The sequence below is a fragment of the Myripristis murdjan genome, chromosome 14 (assembly GCF_902150065.1).
Source record: "Myripristis murdjan chromosome 14, fMyrMur1.1, whole genome shotgun sequence".
Lineage (NCBI taxonomy): Eukaryota > Metazoa > Chordata > Actinopteri > Holocentriformes > Holocentridae > Myripristis > Myripristis murdjan.
Genome location: NC_043993.1, coordinates 28,515,684 through 28,522,808, shown reverse-complemented (window position 1 = coordinate 28,522,808; position 7,125 = coordinate 28,515,684).

The following is a 7,125-nucleotide window of genomic DNA, read 5'->3' as shown; positions in this document are numbered from 1 at the left end:
TTAATCCCAAAATAACTTATTGTAAAGATTTTTGGAGTCATGAACAGCACTCACAATTTATAAGAATTAAAGATTTTCAACAACCACCAGACAACCACTAAACAGATAAAAGTTTTGCCACAGATGTCATTTTGCTGAGATTTGTGACTCCATATGAGATGTTTAATGTTAAATATGATGCAAATTAAGACTGAACTGCTGTCTGCCTCTAAATAACAGTGGAAAAAGGCTCTATGCTAATTCCTTATAACTGAATGAAAGTTTTTTTTTTTCTGTGGACCCACAAAAACCTCAACAACCACTACCTTCAATCAGTCAGTCAATCAATAAGTCACATACATCATATGATCAAATTCTGTGAGTGAATGAGCAAAACTATCTGCCTTGATATCCTGACAGCCCTGGAAATTATATTCATTAAACATCTCAAAACGCGTTTGCCTGTTGAATTGTTAACAATACTCTTCTTTAACTGCATTTTAAAGGTTCAAGTGTCTGTTTTAATGCATGTAAATGAAGACACAAGTGGCTCAAGTGGATGTACTGAAGTAATTTACTTCTCATAAGTCAGTGTTTCATCTTTTCATTGACAGTTTGTGGCAGTGGTTCTGTCGACGCTGCTGGGAGGCAGGAAGCTGAGAGTCTCGCATGCCTCCAAACAATAGAAGGAAATGATATATCTCTCACTCATTTAATGAGTCTACAATGTATTTTCAACTGTTTGTACGCATGCCACAGCTCTGCTTGTGATGTCGTGGTATGGTCTCTGGCTCGTGGTTATCTATTGGATGTTTCACATTAGCTGAAGAATAAGACGGTTTCTCGAGATGGCTTGCCGAAAGTAACGGATTATGTGGTCAATCGACTACGTACCACTTAATAAGACAGAAATTTGAGGTATACAAAAAAAGAGCTTGAGTCAAGCTTTAAGGGAGAAAATACACCCCAGATGCTAACAGTTATTCAAGCCAATTATCTGAGCTCCACAGCAAAGCAAGAACATCCGAGGAAAAAGTGAACTACCACTAGTTCATTCCTTCCAATGGCACACATAAATAAAGTATTGTTTGGTGAACTGTTTATTGTGAGGCCCAGAAAGGCCCGGGGTGAAGTGATGGATGCTTGTATTGATCCAACAACTTGGGCTGGATGGCCCCGGCATCGGCCAGCTTTCAGTCAGCAACAAAGGGTTTAGAGAGGATGAAGGATGAGTCCCCACTAAACACAACCCATGGGAATGGTGGTGGGCTGAGACGTGCCAAGGGAATGAACCTCTTTCATGCTGCGGACCAAAGGTCAGTAGAAGTGTTGGAACGGGCAAAGAGGGAGGGATGGAATCAGAAAAAGAAAGAATGTGTCAGCTATAATGGGGAATGTGGAAAAAAGTGACTTAAGTGTTAATTCTGAGTGCAATTCAAGTTTGTTTTGAAAAGCAATTGCCCACTTAAACAATCACTATTTGGCAAGAATCAGATTTACCAAAAGTTTCTTAAATATTCTTTCATGTTGCACCTGATTTCTTAAAGACTGTGATCAACTGGAGGAATTAAAGACTGAAAATTGCAGCTATTTGAAATTGTCTTAAAAATTATCGGTCTTTAGAGTCACACTGTCATTCCATCAAAAGGCACAGTATATGTATATATTACTACGCAATATTACAATATATTGTGCTAGTTTTTTGTTCTTATTTTGGTAAATCCATCATTTGAAGAAAAAAACACTGTGTAATATTTTTAACTCTCTTTAAGAAGTTCAGTCTTTCACAGTTCAGCTTTTGTAAGTTAGTAAGTCAGTGCTGTCGTCTGTGAACTGGTCAAAAACCATTTATCTTTTTCATTTCACAGTAGGAATGCTATTACTTTTCTCATCATAGCTCTGGGCAAATAGCTTCCCAGTGTCACCAAAAGGACATTTAAAATTCCCATAAGTAGAAAACTTTTCACAGATTTTTAAAAATATAGGATTAATTTATATATTTCTTAAAATGGCCAGTTGAGAGTTTCACTAAAATAGGTAACTCAATTTCATTTTTATCCATTTGCAATGCATTTATTTTTGTGCCAAGAATTCCCTCGATGGGCAAAATAAATTAATGCAAAACTTTTCTTTTACACTGCATCCAATTTAGCGACTGATCTTGGCTGTAGATGTGCGGTGAGGTCCTCTGGTTGCCAACAGCAGAACACTGCTTACACCTAGATGCGCGGGCACTCCATGAGATACAGCCTTCATCAACCCATGCGCAACAGGACAGAGCACCTTGAAGATCCCTGGAGTGTGAAAAGTGAAGGGCTTACCTTTTTTGCGGTGCGGCCTGCTCTTGTGAGGCGTGTGCTGGCGTCCCACACCGTGACGAACATGCTCCTTGACCCGGGTCTTTGACCTCTTGTCCAATCCTGGCTCGGTCAGGCAGATGTCTTTGCAGTCGCAGTGCAGCGAGTACTCTGCCCAGGTGTAGAGCCAGGACGCCCAGAGCATCCATGCACCGACCCACATCTTCAGAAGTCCTGCCTGCACTTCCTGGCCCCAACAGATCTACACCCGGACATCTACTGCAGCACTAGTGTGCCATCCATTCCCCCTGGAAATTTGGATCCCCCTACCATGCAGCTCCACAACTCTCTCTCTCGCATGACAACATGTGGACCATCCTATGCAGACTTTGTTATCTGGAAATTGTTATAAAGGGTGTTTTTTGTCTTTATACTCTTTAAACAGGGTTTCATGCTCCTCTTCCCTCCCTCTTTAAATTGGCTCTTCTTGGGTCTCTCAGTCTCCCTCCTCTTTGGGTCTGTTTTTCTTCCTCCAGAGGAGGGAAAAGTTGCGGGCGGGGTGGGGGGGGAACTGATCAAAAAACAAGTTTCAGACCTCATGCTGAGCAGAGAGTGTGGGGAAGGGAACCAAGGGGTACTGTCTTGTCCAACAACATCTGTGCCATTCGTTCTGCATGGGACTGGGGGAGGCAGAAAACAAGGCTCAGTCTGGAGGAGGAGGGAGGAGAGAGGAGGCTGAACTGAAGGGGAGGTAACATAGAGAGGCCTGTTTTTACCCCCCAAGTCAGATCAGTTCCATTAATCAAATGTCTACCATCTGACTGGTCAAATGTGGCAGAGTTATTTTTGGCCACTCGGTACAGACCTTTGGCATTTATGTGGCAATTTTGTTTTTATTTTGATATTATTTCTTCAAGTGCAATTGTGTAAAGCAGGTAGGCTGTATGGGTTGCTGTTTTACTGCTTATGGTCTTGAAGGGTGGCTATGCAGCATTTAGAGGTGGTTGTAATTCCTCCTGTGGGAATGCCTCGAAGTGAGTGTTTTCAAACAGCCCTTCAATAATTCCCATAGCATCAGTGCCAAGAAAGGCCAGGAACATTCACATTTGGCAAATAAGGCTTATTAATAGGAAGAAATTAAATCTAAATGAAAGATATGCGAAGAAAGAGAGAAACTTTAGATAAGACATTCTTGCTCATTAAAGAGAAGAGAAATTATTTTTGCTGCATAGTAACAACTAAATTCCTCCGTATGTAAATTATCTGATCAAAAAAACACTGTTTCTTTTAACAAGCAGAAGCTAAAAAAGGGGGAGAAAGGGATACAAAGGCTTCTTTTTTCATTCACTGTCATCCTTTAATGTGACAACTCAACCCCCCACCCCCACCCACTCAACCCCCTACTAGTCAAGTAGCCAAACAAATTTGTAGCTGCCTGTCTGCACAGTATGAGTCTCGTACATCATCTTGGTTTACGCACAAGAAGCAAACAAAAGTGCTAAAGTGATGCTGTCAACAGGTTCTGTTTACAGTCTGGTCTTTTGGTTTGAGTGGAATCAAAATGTGCTGGGATAACGGATATATTTTGGTCTTATCCACACAAATACCTTGTAAACAAAAATGAATGGGACTTAATTTAATACAGAGAGGGCACTTAGCACAAACTTTATTTTTTGGTCAATTTTCTGTGGGACCCTTAGATGTTGATGGTGATGGTGATGAAGAATGGTGCCCCGATAGATAAAACAGAGTTTATACATTGAGTTCTACAATGCAGTCATCCTATGACACTAATGCCCCTTTTCCACTAGTACCTACTCAGCTCGACTCGGCTCGACTCGGCTCGACTCTACTCGGTTTAAGAGCTTTTCCATTAGGTCGTAGTACCTGCTAGCAGGTCCCATTTTAGCACCTACTCAGCCGGGGTTCCAAGCGAGCTGAGTCGCGCTGAGTCGAGCTGAAAATGTGACGTTAACGCCGTGCAGGCAACTGATTGGACAGGGAGTGACGAGAGCGACTCCCGCACGAAAACAAAACCCGACATTTAAAAAAAAAAAAAAAACGGCAACAGCGGCCGTGCGCATTGATCGTCAGTGAAGTTGTCAAAGTCGGAAAATGGCAAGCAAACCGCTACCGCGGTCAAATAAAGACGTGGAGACTTTTCTGAGCTTGGTGGCGGCCCAAAGAATCCAGAGGAAGCTGGACGGTGCGCCGCCTTGCTATGACGACTCCACCCACGGCGAGGTGCTACTCAACTGTAATGGAAAACCACCTAAACCGTGTCGAGGCGAGTAGAGTCGAGCCGAGGCGAGCCGAGTCGAGCCGAGTAGATACTAATGGAAAAGGGCCATAAGGCAGCATCATTCAACTCAATTCATCTCGTCTGTGCAGCAACAACAAATTTTAAGAAACTGAGGTGAACAATGCAACTGAAATATTTTTTCATCAAATATTAAAGTGCATCAAATAATTGGATAGTTTTAAGTCATTTCATTATTGTTAGGGATAGCCATCCTGTTCTAAAAGGTAGATCCATTCAACAGCTGAGCTCTATCAAAGACAAGCCAATGCCAACCACAGCCAATATAACTGCTGAGCATACTCCTTGGACTGCTGTGGCCACCCAAGTTCCACAATTGTGAGCTTTGCCTTTGATCAGTGTAGCCACTGCTTTCTGAGCCTGGCCGATATTCGATCACTTTTTCAACACTGTCAAAATGGAACCCCCTATCGGGCTGTGATTCGGCCCGCAATGGGGTGTCATGTTCGCAAAGCAAAAGAGCCATTGGCAGGCACCCTGACCTCTAAACTGAGCCTTCAACTTCCACCCAAGAGCAGCAGCTTTGGGGTAATTCCTCTCTGAGAGAGGTAAAAGGCCGAGGCAACACCACGGTCTTGAATTTAGGATTTTGTTCCCCTGGTGTGTGTTGCACTGACAGCACCCTCTGGCTTCTCACAAAAGCGCATAATGGAGCACAACCAGGCAGCGCTGAGAAAATCCACTCTTCTTGGCCCCAAAAATACATAGTTTGTTGCTAGGGCAACAAGGTCCTCTCCCACAATGAGATTAAAAAAACTTTACAAAGCTATGGTGAAATACCCAGCCAAGGAACTGTGGTGTCTCCAGGCTTGCCCGAAATCTACATGTTAGGTAGTAAAACCTTATCTAATTCAAGGCTTTAGTAGTTTAGAATAATTTAATTCATTTTTACAGCACAAAGCTCTCATCAAAATGTATTTCCCAAATTTTGAAACAAGATAAAACACCAAAGGATGTCGAGTTGATTTATTAAACATTTGCCGACTACATTCTTCTGGAATACGTGCACCAACATAGTTCAAGATTCAAGAGAAATGATCTTTAATGAATAGTCCAATCTTCTGTGTTGTAAGAATGGTGGGAGGAGGGGTATCCATATCACAAACAGAGACGGGTGAGGATGTGAACGCTATGCAGGAGTTCTGCTTGAGTGGATCTCAATACAGGATCTACTAGAGAGGAGCACACCCCATCCCCTCTGCAGCTTCAAAACCAAGCACCCTGAGCTTTCTGCTCACACCTCTTTGCCCTTGCATTGCTCTCTCTTTCTCTATCTAGCCCGCCCCCATCTCTTTATATGTCCAGCTGGCTGCTCCACAAAGACTTAGTCTCTGAGTTCCAAATGATCCTCAAACCCCCACATGCTTTGTTCTGCTCATTTTCCCACTCCCCACAGAGAGAGTTTAGCAGCAAAAAAAATTAAAATGAGGAAGGGATAAAGTGGATAGAAGAGTTGAAGATAGAAAAACAGAGTGAATGAGTGAGAGAGAGAGCAAAGAAATATACCCAGATCGTCTTGACCTAGACTTCTGGGATTGCTAAGGCCTTTCAATTTACAGACTTCAAGACAGAAATGCAGTGACAGCACTTGAATACTGCAAACCGTAAACATCTTTTGCATGATGACCTTGAAATATAAACAGTTGCGGAATGGTTTTTATTCAAAACACTGAACTATGAGGGCTACTTTGTTATTACCTCAGAGTTACAGAACCTCAAAAGTTACTGTTCCATTTCAAATGTGGGGCCATGACTTTGCCGGCTTAACCCTGTGCTGAGGTTTCATTGTGGTAACAGACACTGGTTTCTCAGTGCCACTTTCTGCAGGAGCTAAGATCATGTTTTGCGGTAATCATGCGGTCAATTACAGGCAACAAGTCCCTCCAGGTTGAAAGGTTTCAGATCCCCTATCCCACCATGCTGAACCCCCCCAGTTCCCCAGCTTGTGTGAAATCATGCGGTAGATTGTTCTGCAGAAAAAGGGCTGCTGTATGGAGATGTGGGCCGGAACTAATAGGATTGGTTTTGATTCATTAGATTCTCTTTCATCATCCTGGTTGGAATTCCACTCCACGTCTCCTTGGGCTTCACACTTTTAAAACGGAGGCGGGAGGGGGGCAAGTGTTTATAATTGAGCCTCTAGACTGCAAAACCTCATTATTCTCTATGGAATCATCTGCTTATTTATACCCCGTGGAATTCGCATCATAACCAAGTCACTGCAGCAGCATTTGTCAAGGAACAGATAACTTCCACATTAGGGGATGCGATTTATTGCTTGGCAAGATTTGTAACCAACGTGTATAATAGCAGACAATGGGTACTTTCCCCATCACTTGTTTTCATGGAACAGTACCTATTGTTTATGTATGGAACATCTGTTCTGTGAAGCAGATGGAGATGACATATAGTATGTTGAAGCACCAAATTTGACCCATTCACTAAGCACATGAGGACTCAGCAGGTGGAAACACTTGCTTCCTCAAAAGGCACCTGCAGAGCCCCAGATCTTTATTCATGTAACGGCTT